Below are 20,746 nucleotides of genomic sequence, written 5' to 3'. Positions count from 1 at the left end.
TGTCCATAAGCCAAACACGATGCTATTTGGGGACATCTGGAGAGCTGACTGAACTTTTTTTATTTTCTTATGGATGTTCAGGGTCATCTAGACACTGCTATAACTGCACATGGAAAGATACGCATAATGGTATTTCACTGTGTAATTGCCATAGAGAACCCTTTTGTAATGTTAATGTTTGTGGTCAGAATGAAGACTCACCCTATTGGCCTATACTGTTATATCAATTATATTTTATAGCATGTGGTTATTATGTTGCAGGACATGTATTTTGACCCAGATAGCCAAGCCATGATGTAGACGTTATGGATTTTGAAATTAGTTACTTTATAGCCCTTTTCTTTTTGGGTTCTAATTGGTTATATGCAAGCAGGAAAAATGGAGGACATTTACTGGATTGCCTGGACTTTCTCAAATAACTAAACAAACTTATTGAAGGCTTGTTTAGAAGTGATTCAAATAATTCAAACTTTGAAATTATGTCACATTCTAGAGATGGTCCCAGGGTTCAGTATGCCCTGCAATCAGCACACCCCCATCTGACTGCTGTGGGAGCAGCTGCATTATCTGCATTTGGCCAAGTAAGTAAACTCTGCACCGTGTCACAGTGTTTGTTGTTTGCTAATGGGCTAGTGGTTAAAAACTGCTTAAAAACTCTAATTACACATTTTCAGATAATGCAGAGGTGGCATATGGTTGGCTTCATTACTTGAAGATATACACATACAGACTTTACTTGTATACTTTGTCTGGTGCATAGTAGCTATTCAATAAATGCTTTATAAATGCCTGAAAATGATATCAAGCCTTAACTAATTCATTACCATGCACTGAATACAGAGTTAAACATATAAAGTATATAATATTACTTAATTCACAAAAGAATCCTCTGGGGGGGCTTTATTATCCCCATTTCAAATATATGTTAACTGGGGTGCAGGAATGTTAAGCAAGTGACTCACCCAGGTTGTATCACTCTAGCATGTGGCAGAAGTGGCTTTTGAACCCAGATTGTCTAGCCCCTTAACCATTATGCTCTGCTGCCTCTTTTTGAAGTGAGTATCTGATGGCAGAGACCTAGATTTGCTAAGAATCCCAAGACTGGTTTAAGACCACTGTCAAGCACAGACATGCACAGATCATTTTATGCCTATTTCATTAAAAAACATTTTGTTGGGGAGGTCCTAGCTCCTGCACATAGATGGGAAAAGTACACATTTGGTACATAAACCCCACTTACACACATTCAAAATGATTCAGTCAGTGGGTTAGCAAAGGTTGTTTTAAGCCAAATGACACCTGTAAAGGAAAGTTATGTTGCTGCTCTTTCCTTTTAAATCTGAACTTCTTACTTAACTGACCTGGTCTGTTGCAAACATCGATGTGTCATAAAAAATACGTTACCTTATAAATCACATCTCTCCTGTAGGAGATTACAACATTTTTTATGGCCCATCTGAACCTCTTGAAGCTTTGTTTCTTCAGAACCTATTCCAGTTACAAAGAGATGAGGTTTTTACTTCAAAGGAAGCAGCTATGAAACCTACACTTGTAGAACACAAAACTACCTCCTTAAGGTTTTTTAATGATTGTTACATCATTCACTTTTTGCAATTGCCATTTAAAAATTCACAATACACATAATAAGGTATCCACTTTTTATGACTATCCCACTGCTAATTTCAACTATGTATGCAAACAAGTTGGAAAAATAGTGTGTCAGCTCTTTGATCTTAAGTCTCCTCTTAACTCAGTGGAGCTTACTGGAAGAGTCATCCCAATTCCTAGAAAACCACAGGTTTTGGTGTATTAAGCAGGTAGCACATTAAGAAATTTTATTGTACATACCCACAGAGTCAGGGATTTTAAGCCAAATGGTTGCATTTTTTTTTTCAGAGTGAAAATTTAAAAGGAAAGATAATTATGCTACTATTTAATAGAATCATCGAGTGACATTATTTAGGTTGTTTTTGCTTTCTTTGAAAAGAATGCTCATCAAATACTATGTAAAAGTCTATGTTTACCCACCAACATAATAACACCCTTCATTTATGTGGCCATTTGTTGTTTCCAAAGTGCTTTTACATTTATTACATAATTGGGTGATATCATTTGAACACTTGAAATTATACCCCAGATACAGTCCAATAACTGCATTCTGAACACTAAATTCAAGGTAGATATGCTTTTCTGGGACTGCCTTGACTAAAAAAGGTAACATAAAATAATACTGCTCTAGTCCCAAAGGGATTTCAGACAAGGAAGCAAAAAGATAAAAACAAAACAAAGCCAAAAAAAAAAAAAAAAAACCCAACAGTATTACAGTATCTTACTCACTGTTAAACCACAGTGAAATTTACAAGAGGGGTTTTGTTAAAGGATTTTTCCCAAATGGTCCAGAGTACAACTTAACAGTTAGGTCTTGTAAGATTAAGTGCTTTACCTTCACCTTGATTTTTTTTTTTTTTAATGGCTGCTTCTAACTGTGGTGACTCACCTTAGATGTAAAATATCACCTAAGAGGGATGAGCTAATGGTGTGCCTGGAGGAACTTTTACTGGAAACCTTAATGAGTGAGAAGCACAATCAGGAATATCATGGTGGTTGCAGAGCAGCATGGCGGAATGAAGAGACAGAGACTTTGAAGTCAAAATGCCTTGGCTTAAAATCCAGGCTATTCCATTTACTACTTCAAAGGCATTGGACAGCTCATGTAAACTATCTGAGCTTTAGTTTTCTTACCTTTGCAATGAAGATGGTAATATCCTTTATTATTCATAGGGTTATTGTGAATATCAACTTTAATATTGACTGTAAATATTTAGCTGGTGCCCAAGATATTAAATAATAAGTAGATTCATTGCTTCCTTATTATTAGGCCTGTTTCCTTACTACTACAATGTTATAGGCAGACATCCAAGAGGGTGTAGAATAAGAAAATGTAAGTGAATAAAGAGGAGGACAGAGCTTTAGTGAAGATGGTTTCCTGGATTGTGGCTTGGGTATCTGGATTGTGATATTCAATAAAATTAGAAAGAGGGAAAGAGAGAATGAGAAAACTTGTGGGGGAGAAAGAAGGTAAGATTATATGGCACAGCACATTTATCCTGCTCACTCCTGAGTCCCCAGATCCTAACAAGGTCCTTGGAACAGAGTAGGTAATAATGATAAGAAAATCACATAGCAAATAACAAATACTTAGCAGCAACTGACATAATTAGGTAACCCAGACTAACTCAATGACCATATTTGAATTGGATGCATGATCAAAAAAATATATACCTCAGAGAATATTCTTACCAGAAATGTATAAATATATAATGTGGCATATATGCCCTCTTTCAGGGGTCAAACAAAAACTTTCATAGTATTTCAAATAAAATGGATTAAGAATGAAAACATACAAAATATCAACAGTACCCAGAAAGATTAAGAAACTGTTTCTTTTCTAGGTCTAATATGCTAGGGATTAGAAGCATTGCTTTCTTTTTTTTTTTTTTTTTTACACCATTTTACATTCTTATTTGGATGCACACAAAATCATTGGTCTTTGGCAAGAATATGGAATGGGAAAAAGACAGTCTCTTCAACAAATGGTACTGGGAAAACTGGACCAAACTTTTTTACACCATACACAAAAATAAAGTCAAAGCAGATTAAGGACCTAAATGTGAGACTTGAAATCATAAAAATCCCAGAAGAGAGAATAGGCAGTAATTTATCTGACATCACCTGTAGCAACATTTTTCTAGGTATGTGTCCAGACGCAAGGGGAATAAAAGCAAAAATAAACTTTTGGGACTTCATCAAAATAAAAAGCTTCTGAACAGCAAAGGAAACCATCAACAAAAGTAAAAGACAACTTACTGGATGGGAGAAAACATTTGCAAGTCATATTTAATAAAGGGTTAGTATCCAAAATATATAAGGAACTTATACAACTTAATACAAAAAAAATCCCCCAAATAATCCAGTTAAAATATGGGCAGAAGACATGAACAGACATTTCTTTAAAGAAGGCATCCAGATGGCCAATAGACACATGCAAAGATGGTCAACATCACTCATCATCAGGGAAATGCAGATCAAAACCACAATTAAGATATCACCTCACACTTTTCATATTGGCTAAAACAGAACAAAACAAAGCAAACAAACACAAAAAGCATGAGAAACAGCAAGTATTTGTAAGGATGTGGAGAAAAAGCACCCTCTTTTGCTGTTGGTGGGATTGAAAACTGGTGCATTGTTTTTTTGTGGCATTGTTTACAATAGCCAAATTATGGAAGCAGCCCAAATGTCCATCGATACATAAGTGGATAAAGAAGAGGTATAAAGACAGGGCACCTGGGTGGCTCAGTCGGTTGAGTGTCTGACTTCAGCTCAGGTCATGATCTCACGGTCTGTGAGTTTGAGCCCCACGTTGGGCTCCGTGCTGACAGCTCAGAGCCTAGAGCCTGCTTCGGATTCTGTGTCTCCCCCTCTCTCTGCCCCTCCCCCGCTCATGCTTTGTCTCTCTCTCTCTCTCTCTCTCTCTCTCTCTCTGTCAAAAATAAATAAACATTAAAAAATTTTAAAAAGAAGAGGTATAAAGAGGCTATATATATATATATATGAGTATTATATAATATATAATTGATATATATATACAATGGAATATTATTTAGTCATGAAAAATAATGAAATCTTATTTACAACATGGATGGAGTTAGAGAGTGTAGTGGTAAGCAAAATAAGTCAGTCAGAGAAAGACAAACACATGATTTCACATGCTTTCACTCATGTGGAATTTAACAAACATAACAAATGAATAAGGGGGAAAGAGAGAGAGAGAGGGAGGGAGAGAACAAGAGAAACCAAGAAACAGACTCTTGACTCTACAGAACAAGCTGATGGTTACTAGGAGGAAGGTGAGTGGAGGGATGGGTGAAATAAATGATGGGGATTAAGGAGGCCAGTTGTGATGACCACTGGGTGTTGTATGCAAGTATTGAATCACTATATGGTACACCTGAATCTAATATAACACTGTATGTTAACTATACTGGAATTAAAAATCAAAATTTAATAACATTTTTTTAAATTCAAAATCAGGCATCATTAATCTCTATCAGAGATCTTGTCAGTGTCCAAAAGCTCTTAGTGCTTCCCTTAACCTCTACCTGAAAACTCGAAAGTGACACAGGGTACTTCACTATGTAGAATCTATCTCATAGGTCAGGACCAAATCAGCATGGCAGTGTGGCTGTGAAAAAAAAAAAAAGTCAAATAATGGGTGGCTTGGACCTTTGCATGGAAAGGTCTTTATTTTCATGTCCTTATTAGGTATTTTCAAATGCCATTAAACATCTCTATTCCTAGAGCTATCTCCATTCCCATTTTGTGCTGCATTTGACTTTAAAAGAATTCTGTCTTCAATGCCACTGTAGGTAAGCAGATAATCTATCTGCTATTCATAAGGCACAGCAGTTTTTCCAGGAACCTTGGGCACTAAAAGGCAAAGTTCTATTTTAATTACCTATTTACATTTACTATTTCATTGTGAAACAGGATAAAATGTGGGAGTGAGGAGGCCACACTCAACAGCTGCCTGTCTCCATGAGAAAATGGGCAAAAGAGGCCTTTCAGACTTCGACCCAGTTCAACAGCCTTTTGGGATTACTGATGGGGTGAAGTTTATCATTTTAAAGTGTAAATAAGTCACAAGGGTTATTCTGAAGTGAAATTTATTACTTTAAGGATAAAGATCAACACCTTTGGGAAATCAGTTGCCCTCATATTTGAACAAGCAGTGCACCTCCCTTACAACTTCAGTGCCTTGAATCAGTCTAACATTCTTTTTTTAGGTAAGCATTCTTTAATGTACATGGAAAAGTGTGATCTGAAACAATACAATGCTAATACATAAAACAGCTATTTGCTATATGCATAAATTAGCAGCACACAATTAAATTTAAAATTAGCAACTAATGATTCTAGAAAATAGCAATGTCTTCTCAGTAAGAAAGCCATACAATGGACTGAATTTTGCCCCCTGCTTCTCACATGTAGTGGTAGAGTGGAATACAGTAACACATCTTATAGGACAAGACTGGGCAGGCCAAGTAATGTGTTAGTGGTGCCTTTTACCAGGAGAGGCCCTGAAAACATTTATCAGTGATGGGCACAGAGTTCTAGGAACTGCTTGCAAAAAGAAGGTCACTCTATGACAGCTTAAAAATACCTTGGCATTCAATGATCTTGGAACTGTGTAGACTTAGGTATCTAGATAAAATGAAAGTCCAGGCCTCTCATATGTGTATGTAATTTTATACCCACTCTTGTGAGTGGGCTAAAATCCCCTGTGGTTATCTTCACTTCTGAACATTCCCTTGTGAGCTCTTGTTTTCTTCTTCTTATTCATTCATATACTCCCTTTTCTTCTCCCTCACTTCCTAGTTTCCTTTTTTCAGTATATGGTGTTTAAAGAATGGAAGAGAAGGAATGAAATTCCACAAGACGTTTTATCTGCAACTCTGCTGGCCCCAGCCCTAAGTGCAGGGGGGGATTTAGTGAGACAAGGTCTTCCACCCAGCTGGCTGTCTCTCAGCATGTGACAGGAATGCACATTGAACCCCTTGGGTTCTGGCATAAGACTTCTCCAGTAGGGAGAGAACAATTTATGCAAATGGGTAGGAGAGGCAGTGTAGGAGGAAAGAGACCCATTTTCATCTCCACACACTCTGAACCAGTGTGCTAGAACTGGAAGAACCCCCAGAGAAATGCTTGCCTGACTTAGTGATTAACTCCCCAAACATTTACCAAGACTACTTGTTAGGCACTGGGGATGCAGAAATGCTAGTCTTTCTGAATCTCTTGTATCTTAGTTAACTGTAATTATAATATAAAGGTTGAGGGGTGTCTGGGTGGCTCAGTTGGTTAAGCATCCAACTCTTGGATTTAGACTCGGATCAGGATCTCATAGTTCATGAGTTTGAGCCCCACATAAGGCTCTGTGCTGACAGTGTGGAGCCTGCTTAGGATTCTCTCTCTCCTTCTCTCTCTCTTCTCCTCCCCCACCCCTTTCTCAAAATAAATAAATAAACTTAAAAAAATAATGATACAAAGATTAAATCTGTATATGTATATGTAGGTATAGGTATGCACACACACACACACACACACACACACACACACCTGCCAAAGTTTTATGGGAGCTCAGAAAAGGAACCACTAGTTCTGAGCTTGGGAAGAGGGAGAAATCTTAGCAGGTAGTAACATGCAAAGACCCAAAGAAACAGACACACAGTATTTAATAAATGAGGGAAGGGTGGAGGTAGAGGCACGAGGTCCCTAGAATTGAAATAAGATGAGGACAATAAAGTGAATCATAGAAATCAAGATGTCATTGATAATCTTGACATTCCTTTCAGTGGAATGTAAGAGGCCAACTACAGTGAGACAGGAGGGAGATGATAAAGAGAATAGCAGACAGATTAGCATTGGATGGATTAGCATTATATTGAACCACAGGCCCCTTTTGTTAATTAACAAAGAGAGATAAATATCAGTATTGGCACTTGCAAAATCTGTAGGGAGAGTGAAGGGATCTGAGTGTGGAAAAGACTTGTGAAGAAACAGGAATTATAATGACTATAATGTTTAACATGACCAGGACATATCATTCTACCCAACAAATTTGCAAAAACCAACAAGCCACAAGCAAACAAATAGAAATCTGATACTTCTAAGTGTTGACTTGTGAAGAGCAAAGGGGGCTCATACAGCTTTCTGCTACACCTGGTATGAGAGCAATTTGGCACTAGGAGTAAAGGTAAAGCGTGCACATTGTCTGACCAGGTTATACTTCCAGGTATGCACTATGCACGGGTACAAGAAGGATATTATCTAGGTGGCCATCAATTGAATACACATTTTTAAATGTGTCATATTCGGTGAGCCACCATCCAGAAGTTAAAATGGACTAAGTATATATGTATCAAAGTGGAAACATTATCTGTAGCATAATATTGAGGGAAGAGAGCAAGTTATAGATTGGTATGTATAAATGGATACATTTACATATGTGGAATAAGTAAAAAATAATTGACAGGATACACAGCTCACTCTTACTATCTCTAACATTAAGTTTTGTGAATAATTTGGGAAAAATGCACACAACAATGCAATGAGAATAAGCCATGTATAACTACAAGCAACTATATGGATGAATGTCACAAATATGAGGCTGAACAAATGGAACCAGACAGTAAAGAGTGCGTACTGTACAGTTTATATAAAAACAAACAAACACAACAACAACAAAAAATCAAAGCCAATGTATCCTGATAGGAATTAGGATAATACATTTATGCAAAGGGTAGAGATTATGAAGGTGCACAGAACATGTCTTCTATGGTGCTAGCAATGTCTTCTTTCTTGATCTGGGTTCTGTTAATAGAAGTGTTTTCAGTTTTATGTTTATTAAAAGTCATTTAACTGCACACTTGGTAAATGTTTACTTTTCTGAATGCATGCTATACTGCAATAAAAAGTGTAGCAATGCTATTCGACAGAGGGGAAAAATTATTTATTCTGAGTTGATGGGTTCATAGGTGATTATACATTTCCTGTGCCTTGCTGTTTACTTGTAATATTTCATTATAAAAAAAAGAAACCCAGGAACCAACTTAAATTAAGAATTAAAGATAAGGGAAGCTACGAGTTGGCAGTGATAGAAAACAAGGAATCTGAGGCTCGGAGATCACAGAAGATGGGCGGACAGCAAAACCAAAACAGCAGTCCGCTCTCCGCACTGTCATTCCACTGCAGTGGCGTCCTCTTGCATGTATGCATGTTCTCTTTTTATATTGGAAACTTATCCAGCTTCTGCCTTTAAGTCTTGCACAGTTCCCTTATTCTATGTCAGTAATTGTATTTATCCACAGTGAAGGAACTTTGCAACCTTTCCAGTAGCTGCTGATATTTTAAAACACTGCTTTTGAGTTAGATGAAAGAATGAGAAATGCTTCCTTCTCTGCTTTTCCAATTTTCTCATAAAAGGGTGAATAGACTATACCAAGTCTTTAAGAGGTATTATTTTTTAATGTTTGTTTATTTATTTTGAGAGAGGAAGAGAGAGAGAGAGAGAGAGAGAGAGAGAGAGAACAGGTGAGGGGCAAGAGAGAGAGGGAGAGAGAATTCCAAGCGGGATCTAAGCTGTTCGGGCAGAGCCTGACATGGGGCTCGAACTCATGAACCATGAGATCATGACCTGACCCAAAACCAAGAGTCCATCACTTAACTGACTGAGGCACCCAGGCACCCCTATTAGATATTATTTTTTAAGCTGCACCAGGGTAAGATGAAAGCCATTCACCCTCTTTGGTCTTCAAAATAAAAGAATAAGTCAGGTTCAACACTATTGATGGGTAATATGCATTCACTTTCTCTGACCTTATGAAAAACACTGAATTTTTTTTTTTGGTGGGTGGGGAATTCAGTTACAGTGTGTTTGATTTTAAATACATCAAATATTTGTAAACCGTCTCTCAGATAACGAAACCCTCAAAGAGTGTGGGATATGTTTCAGGAAGATCCAATAGTAGTCAACTCTCTCTGAGTAAATAAAATAGAGAGAGGACACAGTGTCCCTTCTAGCACAATGCTTACCCTCTCTGTGCAGTTCTTGTGCCACTGCCCTCACTTTAATGCTCAGATTATCCCCAGGCGTTTAATCCATGTCACTTCAGCACATTGCACTTAATTGCAGAATTTAAAGAAGACAAAGAACACTGTAGAAATGGGAGGGATGCCTCTGGGCTTTAGCTACTCTGTAAAGATGGGTGGGGAAAAGCCTTCCACATTTAACTCTTGTGTATCTTGAAGCAAAAGAAATGAGAAAATGAAACGTTTCAGGTTACAGGTGGGCATTTCCATCAGAGAGAGGTTGAGCACCCCAGCACTTGTTAATTTCTAAATTCAGAATGATCCTGAGAGCCTGTTAATATCTGCTGCCCCCTATAGTTTGCTCTTGTAAAAATCCTTTTAAAAAATCAGGAGAGCTATTTAAAACTCCAGTTGCTCTCTTCTAAATCCTAAGCACTTGTGGAATTTCATTCTGTCTCTTTTCAGTCCAAATCCACACATCAGAGTGAGCGAGGACATGGGGCGAGGCAGAATACATCTATGAGCAGTTGTGATTTCATTTAAGGGAATAAACTGGGGGAAATGATTGCCTTTTAAGCATGCAGATTATATTATATGAAAAAAGCTGCTCAAATAAATATGATTTTCTTTAAAAGAACAAAGGAAGCATCTGTTTATTAAACTACTTTCTCAATTTCCTATTGCCTTCCGAATTGGTTGTGGTACATGATTGCCTTGGTCTCCAAGCACAATAGCTTCTAATAACATTAAGCTTAAAATAATAGAGTAGAAGAGTACAGACTTGTGGTTTGTTCATTTGCTGAAACTAATATCGACGGCAGAAATTTTATCCAATCCTAAAATAGCACCTGGAACACTAGAAATTTAACAATGGCTCAGTGATGAATGAAATTTCATTATAAAGAATCATAATCTAATATCTAACTCCAGTAAAAATTTTGGAACTAGTTATCCCCATGAACAAATGCTGGGGAAAAAGGTAATAAAACTATTTGCTTTAGCAATAGATTAATGAAGAAGAAGGAGTAGGTGATCTTAAGATAATATCACCCCATAGTCTGTGACCTGAATCATTTTAGGCTTAATTTCATAATTCAAGTGGACTGTGTATACGTAACTCCCTGAAAGATTATGAAAGGGTACAATTAATCTGTACAGTGCTAAAGCTTCCCACAGGCACATAAGACATCTTCTTTAGTTTCTTTAGAATCTACATTATAGATTTAGAATTTTTCCCCAAAACGAAACTGATCATTCTAATCAACTTGGCGAAAACAAAGAGCTAGTAGGCATAGTTGTTCTGAGATCAAATCAGGTTAGCTCCAATCTTGTATAATTAAGTACAATGAATTAAACAATGACACTCTCTAAAAAGATAAAAACAAAATAAAAGGTCTTAAGTAGGAGAACCGTTAATATATATATAATCCTATTAAATGCATGAAAATAAATCACATTTGCTGATAGTCATTTTTATTTAATTTTATTATGAAACTCACGCAGTATAACCATACTGTTTCATTTGGCTGAAGTAGAAACATAGACCCCAATCCACCAATTAAGAAATATTGGTTAGGGGCGCCTGGGTGGCGCAGTCGGTTGAGCGTCCGACTTCAGCCAGGTCACGATCTCGCAGTCCGTGAGTTCGAGCCCCGCGTCAGGCTCTGGGCTGATGGCTCAGAGCCTGGAGCCTGTTTCCGATTCTGTGTCTCCCTCTCTCTCTTCCCCTCCCCGGTTCATGCTCTGTCTCTCTCTGTCCCAAAAATAAAATAAAATGTTGAAAAAAAAATTTAAAAAAAAAAAAGAAATATTGGTTAAACATTCTTGACCTCCTGCTGTGGAGAATATAAAAGATTTTAGATACAAACGTTCTTCTCAAGCTACTCGAAGACTAACAGGTAAATGAGTGAAAAGACTGTAAGCATTTGAGAGGTTCAAAAGAGAGAGTTTTTTCTTAGAATTTCCTGAAGGTATGGTCTGAGTGGGCTGGCTGTAGATAGGAGAAAACAGGCCGACTGAAGGGATCGGGAAGGACTTCTGAGGTTTGAAACATGAAGGGAAGCTCCGTGGACAGCTGCCGCGCACCAGTGGTGTCTGCTGGAAAAGCAGACACAAAAAAACATACCAAAGATTGTGGACTGGCCCAAGAGATTCCTGGCATCCTCCAAGGGGTCCTTGCCCACGGGGTATTGCATACCGGCGAAAAACATAGAAAGGAATTGTTTTAGCGAGGCACACCTCAGGGTGGACCCAGAGCTCAAAATCTAGCTGAAAACTCTTCTGTGGGAGTCTGAGGAGGGACGTGGCCGAGAATGGAAGAGCCTCCTCAGAGAACGTGGGGGAGAGGCTGGCGACCTGAGAGAGGGGACAGTGCAGGAGAGAATGCCCCGCTGGCTGGCCCAATGCTTGATTCAAGCCCTATCACTTTCTGTGTGTAAAGTTCGAGCTTGGCCAAGCTTCTCTGGCCTCAAATCTGTTATTCGCCACGTGAGGATATGCGACACCCCTACCGTCAACGTGTATCATACAATCCCGGTGAAGAGCGAATGAGATCATGTAGGCCAGAGTACTTTGTCAAATGTAAAGCGCTATTTAATTTAAGGCTGATTGTGTTCAAGCTTGTGGTCAACATCCACGACACCTCGTCTGATTCATTGACTGAATCATGGTCATCAAAACTCTCTTCCGCATTCATCTACAACCATTTCTCACTTCCCTGAACTAGATCCACTGTTTTCAGGAAGCTCTCTCTACTTGTCCTTTGTCAGGCTTACTCCTCATGCCTTCAACTTTTATGCATGATTTATATCACATTATTCATTTTAACTCGTGTTCTCTCTTATAAAAGGACGTGTTGCCTCTCCATTGAATTATAAACTCTTTAAGGAAAGGGAGTTTGTTTTTCACTTTTAAAATGACACCAAAAATGTACTTGGAAGCACAGAAATGAGGCAAGAGGAAGTTGAAAGACAGGATTCAGGGACGAAAACCTAATGCAGACTGACCCCCATCACAGGTAGCCTGGCAATTCTGGCTCTTTTCTTGACAATTATTTATAAAATGAAGATGATACTACATAACTCCATTGTATATGAATTGAATATGAAATGAGTTGAAAAATTACAAAATAATGAATACAGTTAATAAACATGTTGCATTGCATTGTATGCATATAAAATGGTATTAAAAAACCTAAATAAAAAATGAAAACAGAGGTTGGGTGAGATTTATATTTTCTGCATCACATGCCTTTTTAAATTTTTAAAATATTTATTTAGTTTTGAAAGAAGAGAGAGCACAAGTGGGGGAGGGAGACAGAATCTGAAGCAGGGTGGAAGCTGTCAGCACAGAGCCCAACGCAGGGCTCAAACTCACAAACCCTGAGATCATGACCTGAACCGAAGTCGGAGGATTAACTGAGTGATCCACCCAGGTTCTCCTCACATGCTTTTTTTTTTTTTTTAATGTTTATTTATTTTTGAGAGGGAGAGGATGGGGAGGGGCAGAGAGAGAGGGGAGAGAGATCCCAAGCAGACTTCACACTGACAGTGCAAAGCCCAACAGGGATTGGAACTCAGGAACCTTGAGATCATGACCTGAGCCAAAAGCAAGAGTCAGACGCTTAACTGACTGAGCCACCCAGACACCTCCCTGCATCACATACTTTAAACTAATTGAATAATCCATCAGACTTGAGTAAGGATAAGATCTTGATGTATTTTTTTTTCCAGTTCTCAGAAACAACGAGCTTACTTTTTCCTCCGCTGATAACATATATTGTTCAGTTATTGTTAACGCTGGCATGATAATACAGAATGTAGAAAACCACGCATATCAGATAGACAAGCAATCTGTGAAAGGTCATGTTAAGTAGGGGAAATAAAGTGCTGGATTTTACTATTTAACAAGATGCATTTGTTTTATATATAAGAAGACAACTTTTCACGTTTCAATCAACTCATTGAAAAAAAAGGAAAATATAATGTGTAAAAAGGAAAACTGGCAATAATGTAATATAAACAGAACATTTAAATTCACTTTGTGAAAATTCATTGTTTTGGATTATCTGCATCAGTGACCCACCTATCAGATGTCTCCTTCCATAAACTTCTGTGTCAAGTCATTTTTTTTCTCTCTCTTTCTTTAAAGCTGTTGCTCTCCAGTACAGAGATAATAGAGAACTCGGTAAGATGGAAAGATTGTTTATCTGCTGAGCAGGGCTTATAAAGTCATCTGGCATATGCTTCGAAGCGGTCTAATCCAAGAGGGCCATAATTATCATTCTGAACTTGAGTCCCTCGAATGGTGTTTCTCTCTTTTAACTTACAACACTTTAAGGTAAGAGACCTTCTTGAAGGAAAGTAAGTTGAACATAATGGACTCTGTGTTTCTGTAATTTAAAAATTGACCGTGCTCTCAAACTTTAATTCAAACAGTGGTACAAGTCAAGGGATGGGATTGGGTTTCTGCAGTGTTGCTGTCGTTGTTCAAATATAGATCAGCACATCCCCCACTTCTGAGTGTGGACAGACAGCAACTGTAGCTAATCAGAGGATGGTAGCATTAAGGTCTCAAAGCAGAAATTTGCTGGAAAAGTGCTTGCAAAACAGATTGTTTCCATTTTTGCTCTCTCCATCCTGAAAGTGATGGTAATTTCATGGCCAGAAGCAGTTGTGGGAAGGTTGTTGAGGGTGGTTTAAAGGAAACAGCCTGTGTTTAGACTGGAGTAGATACTTGGAACCCACAAAAGAGAGCGTTTCTCCTTTTACTAGCATTTGTGATGTGTCACCATGGGGACTGCAAAATCTCGCCCAGATGCTAGTGTGTACATGCTTTAGGTGTCCTTGTGGGTGAGGGCTTGGCAGTCAGCATGGTGCCTTAGACTGTAAAATGGGAAAAGTTCATTGTGTTAAAATCTAGACACTTAAAGAGCAATAAATGTTTGCTAAAGGTTTTAGAACAGGAGCAAACAAAAGATTTGGAAACATGAAACTTCGTGATAAACAAATCCAAATTATTGCAAACATGCTTGAGCACATCTTTTTTTTTTTTTTGAGTACATTTTTATTTCTTTTTGAAATGTTTCACAAAGCTCTTTGGTAAATGTAGATGGGTATCAAACCATGACTAAGTATGGAAAGGGACTATTCTATTCACCATTTTTTTACCTCTAGTACAGAGAGTGACTTATGTGACAGTGCTATGTAAGTAGTTTGTTAAGAATGTCATTTAAGCAAAATAATTAGGCTCAAGGGTATTAGTGTGGAGAACACCCATTATTAACAGATAATAAAATATTTCTTATAATGTATCAAAAATGTATTCTTATAGATGGTAACAGGTTTTCATATCTTTAAAATGTGCACAGTAAAGGAGATATTGACTTTCAAAAGAACAGCAAAAGAACATTTTGGATTTTGCTTAGGATTTTCAAGATTCCTAATTGCCTATCTGAAGACAGTGTAATAATAACTTTAAAAGTGTACTTTTTAGTCTAATAAAAAGCAAACATAAATTTCATGTTATAAACTGAGTGGTTCAAGCTGCTTATTTTGAGAGTCATACTATTACTACTTTCAGAATAATCAGCCCTTGGTACAGGTCACTGTTTGGTTGGAGTTTGACCCTGAGTGGTGGTGCTCCACCAATTTCCATTTGTGATGATATCAATAGAATTAAATCGACTGACGTGGTAACAATAGCATAGTATGTGGCTACACGGAATTCCTATAGAATTTTCAAAATGTTGAGAAATGACAATCATGTTTGTAGGTAATAAACCAAATCAGTACTGAATGACAATATGGGGGATAGAGTCTCAAAGAATCCATCACTGAATAGGGTCTTAATTGTAAAACAAATGCTCAGCTCAGCATATGATTTCAGCAATGGTTTTTAATAACTATATTGATTGAACTTCAACTTTTGACCATGAAAGCTGAAACTGACAGTTTTGTGTAGTTCATTCTAACTCTGATTTTTATTTTTTAAATAAAAAAATGTGCTGTTGATATAAGTACAGATAAGTGACAATTAATGGTGTTGATATCAGCAGGCACTATCAGCTTGGAAAAGGGGATTGAGAAGTATGATAGGAAATGGAAAACCTGAGGAGGCACATAAATGCGGGAATTAGAGCAGATGCTGAGAAAGAGAAAAAGGGGGAATAGGAAGAGAGAAGCCAAAGAGAAGCGTTCGGTGATCTTGATGGCTTCACTGGAACTCAATAGCTCTGCACATGTTCTGGTTAGAGACCATTGTATACCATGAGTCAGAAGCAACATTTGTATTTCCTGAATACATTCAATTGTCTCTGGTAGTTAAGAACTGAACTCAGGGACCCACCTAAACTGGCTGGGAAAAGCTTCCAAAAGAGAAACAAGTAGCTTCAGAAAAGACAGGCATAAGTTTATCTCAAAATTCCCTTTCCTCAATGGTGATAGTGGAAAGGTCAGTATACGTGTTAATAATAATGGTTTACACAATGATACACTTGTAGAGCATTGTTAATTTCACATATTTGTTCTACATCAGTTGCTTCACAACAGCAGCCTGGGGTAAGAAGTACAGCCATGATTCTTATCTTCAATTTACAGATGAAAAACAAAGACAAAATGCTTCAAGAAATTTAAATAATTTGTCCAAGCTCCTGGAAGGAACAGTGGGGGAACTGACACTGGAACTTAGGCATCCTGATTCCCAGAACCACGCTCTTTCCCTCACCTCTCAGGTCACTGCTAATCAATGGGCCACACTTGCACAATTTAAACCAGAAAACAAAGTACTTGGAATGACTTTGTAACTACTTCATGTTATTCATCGTTACAGATATGCAGACACCTTTTCATTATACATCTCATTACTCTTTTTGATCTGATTTTATCATTCCTTTTACTTTTTGGGTGTTGTATGGAAACAAATTTGACAATAAGTTTCGTATTAAAAAAATGTCATACTGCTGGTTTTCATAGGTGTAAAGATTAGAAAGTCCTTCCAGAAACTAAAGTTGGAGGCAGTAACTAAACTGGGCCTCAGTACCAGTTCTATGGCTTCATATTTGAGTAAGTCCATTAAATTCTCTGAATCCCTATTTTCCTTCTTGAAAAATAACAATTTCAGATTTAGTGCTTCTCTGCACAAACACACACATTCTCCATTCGGTTGTTAATTAATAAACATTATATTATTACATATCATGTTTGTATTTATTCATATATTATATATTAATTTTAACATCACTTAGCCTTCCACCAAAGTTTCTAGGAGTGTGCTTGTGCGCGGCACTGGCGTGTGCGAGACTCCTTTGCTTTTCAAACTATGGACCAATTTGAAAGCAAAAGTTACTGGTGGTCCAGTAACTTCACTGTGACTTGGGAGATTATTAAAAATTCAGAGCCTCATGCCCCATCCCAGTTCTATTAAACCATAACCTGCATTTTAAACAAGACACTTGGTGATTTGCATGTACTTCAAAGTTTGAGAAATAATGCCATAGATCATAAGCTTCTAGGAAGAAGGAGAAACAAGACTTTGTATCTGTGTATATAACATGCAGTAGGGTGTGATTTAAAAACCCATTTAAAGGCAAGTGTAATTTCTGCCTCTATCAAGATTTTTCAGAAGGTTAGAGTTGTAATGAAAATGTTCGATATTTTACTAATTTTTTATCACTTGCTTCACATTTTGGGGGGAAGTAATTGAAAAAGTTTAAATTTAGAATGATGATCAAAATCTCATCTTGTTCTGTCTTGAAAAATGGGAAGTCAAATAATGAACCAGTCTCACCAAATGCATGAAACCACATCCATGACAAAATTTGCCTAAGGTCACACAGTTAGTGAGTGTTTTAGGAGTCTGATTCCAAAACCTAATCACATTCTATTGTAATAGGCAACTGACTTCTAGTTAACATCAGAAACATGTACAAGGAAAAGATCCATTATTGGTAGAAAAAGTATGGAGCCAACTTTTGTTATTCATTAATCTATTCCTTTTCTTTAAGTATTAGCAGTCATTAAGTGATTATTTTTCCAAGTTATACATTCTCCTGGAAGGGATGTGTATTTGTTCTATATAAATCACTTTAATGTCTTCAAACCTGTAGTTTCACAACAAATTCCCAATAACATTAAGCATGAATGTTGGAGTAAAAATAACAGTTCTAATATTAAGCATCCCCAAACATTGAAGACTATTTTATAACCTTCTTTTAAAGTAAAAACAAGCAAAAAATAGTTCAACGCTACATATTAATAAATCATAGTGAATAATTATCTCCTTCAAGCTTAGTTTGCTTATCAGTAAACCTAGCTGATACTTTTAAAATTCTGTGTCTTTAAAAACTTGGTGAAATTTCAAACATAAGCAATCTTATTGGTAAGAATGTGATAACACTACACTTACAACAATGGACAGATCATCTAGACAGAAAATCAATAAAGGAAGCGTGGCCCTGAATGATACACTGGACCAGATGCACTTGACAGATATATTTAGAACTTTTCATCTTAAAGCAACAGAATATATATTCTTCTGGAGTGCATATGGAACATTCTCCAAGATAGATCACACACTGGGTCACAAAACAGCCCTCAATAAATATAAAAGAATTGAGATCATACCATGCACACTTTCAGATTATAATGCTATGAAACTTGAAATTAACCACAGGAAAAAGTTTAGAAAACCTCCAAATGCATGGACGTTAAAGAATATCCTTCATGCTACTAAAGAACAAATGGGCCAATCAGGCAATTAAAGAAGAAATTTAAAAATATACGGAAACAAATGAAAATGAAAACACAACAATCCAAACCTTTTGGGAGGCAGCAAAGGAAGTCCAAAGAGGAAAATACATTGCAATCCAGGTGTATCTCAAGAAACAAGAAAAATCCCAAATACAAAATCTAACAGCACACCCAAAGGAAACAGAAGCAGAACAGCAAAGAAAGCCCAAGCCCAGCAAAAGAAAAGAAATAATAAAGATCAGAGCAGAAATAAACAATAAAGAATCAAGGGGCGCTTGGGTGGCTCAGTGGGTTAAGCGTCTGACTTCAGCTCAGGTCACGATCTCCCGGTCCGTGAGTTCGAGCCCCACGTTGGGCTCTGGGCTGATGGCTCGGAGCCTGGAGCCTGCTTCTGATTCTGTGTCTCCCTCTCTCTCTGCCCTCCCCCGTTCATGCTCTGTCTCTCTCTGTCCCAAAAATAAATAAACGTTAAAAAAAAAAAGAATCAAAAAAAAAAAAAAAGAACAAAACAGTAGAGAAGATCAATGAATCTAAGAGCTGGCTTTTTGAAAAAATAAACAAAACTGATAAACCCCTAGCCAGACTTCTCAAAAAGAAAAGAGAGAGGACCCAAATAGACAAAATCATAAATGAAAATGGAATTATTACAACTAATCCCTCAGATATACAAGCAATTATCAGAGAATACTATGAATAATTATATGCCAACAAACTGGATAACCTGGAAGAAATGGACAAATTCCTAAAACACCCACACACTACCAAAACTCAAATGGGAAGAAATAGAAAATTTGAACAGACCCATAACTAGCAAAGATATTGAATCAGTTATCAAAATCTCCCAACAAATAAGAGTCCTGGACCAGATGGCTTCCCTGGGGAATTCTACCAGACATTTAAAGCAGAGTTAATACCTATCCTTCTCAAGCTGTTTCAAAAAATTGAAATGGAGGGGCGCCTGGGTGGCACAGTTGGTTAAGCGTCCGACTTCAGCCAGGTCACGATCTCGCGGTCCGTGAGTTCGAGCCCCGCATCAGGCTCTGGGCTGATGGCTCGGAGCCTGGAGACTGTTTCCAATTCTGTGTCTCCCTCTCTCTCTGCCCCTCCCCCATTCATGCTCTGTCTCTCTCTGTCCCAAAAATAAATAAAGACGTTGGAGAAAAAAAAAATAATTGAAATGGAAGGAAAACTTCCAACATTCTTTGAGGCCAGCATTACTTTGATTCCTAAACTAGACAGAGACTACACAAAAAGGAAAACTACAGGCTAATATCCTTAATGAACATGGATGCAAAAATTCTCAACAAGATACTAGCAAATCGAATTCAACAACATATAAAAATAAGTATTCACCATGATCAAGTGGGATTCATTCCTGGGCTGTAAGGCTGGTTCAGTATTTTCAAATCAATCAGTGTGATACATCACATTAATAAAAGAAAGGGTAAGAACCATAGGATCCTGTCAATAGATGCAGAAAAAGCATTTGACAAAATACAGCATTATTTCTTAATAAAAACCCTCAGGAAAGTTGGGATAGAAGGAGCATACTTAAACATCATAAAAACTATATATGAAAACCCCATAGTTAATATCATTTTCAATGGGGAGAAACTGAGAGCTTTCCCCCGAGATCAGGAACACGACAGGGATTTCCACTCTCACCATTGTAGTTTAACATAGTGTTGGAAGTCCTAGCATCAGCAGACAATAAAATGAAATATAAGGCATCAAAATTGGCAAAGAAGAAGTTAAACTTTCACTTTTTGCAGACTACATGATACTCTACATGGAAAACTCAAAGACTCCAGCAAAAGACTCCTAGAACTGATACATGAATTCAGCAAAGTTTCAGGATAGAAAATCAATGTACAGAAATAAGTTGCATTTTTATACACCAATAATGAAGCAACAGAAAGACAAAGAAACTGATCCCACTTACAATTGCACCAAAAACCATAAAACACCTAGTAATAAACCTAACCAAACATGTGAAAGACTATATACTGAAAACTATAGAGAGCTTATGAAAGAAATTGAAGAAAACACGAAGAAATGGAAAAACATTCCATGCTCATGGATTAGAAGAATAAATATTGTTAAAATGTCAATACTACCCACAGCAATCTACACATTCAATGCAATCCCAATCAAAATTGCACTGGCATTCTTGACAAAGCTAGAACAAACAAACCTAAAATTTGTGTGGAACCACAAAAGACCCTGAATAGCCAAAGTAATGTTGAAGAAAAAAAACAAAGCGGGAGGGATCACAATCCTAGACTTTAACCTCTACTACAAAGCTGTAATCATCAAGACAGTATGGGTTGGGCACAAAAAGAGACACATAG

General features: G+C 37.3%; 1 long non-coding RNA gene across 1 annotated transcript in view; it reads left to right on the top strand.

The window, feature by feature from the left end:
• Positions 1-499: 499 nt before the first annotated feature.
• Positions 500-20,746, top strand: part of LOC125150541 (uncharacterized) — a 35,631-nt gene continuing 15,384 nt past the window's right edge. Inside the window, exons 1-2 of the long non-coding RNA XR_007146371.1 lie at positions 500-581; positions 13,798-13,986. This is a non-coding gene — a long non-coding RNA (uncharacterized LOC125150541). The remainder of the gene's footprint in view (positions 582-13,797; positions 13,987-20,746) is intronic.

This window comes from Prionailurus viverrinus, chromosome D4, assembly GCF_022837055.1.
Source record: "Prionailurus viverrinus isolate Anna chromosome D4, UM_Priviv_1.0, whole genome shotgun sequence".
Lineage (NCBI taxonomy): Eukaryota > Metazoa > Chordata > Mammalia > Carnivora > Felidae > Prionailurus > Prionailurus viverrinus.
Note: the sequence above shows the minus strand (reverse complement) of the source record. Positions and strands in the feature narration are given on the sequence as shown.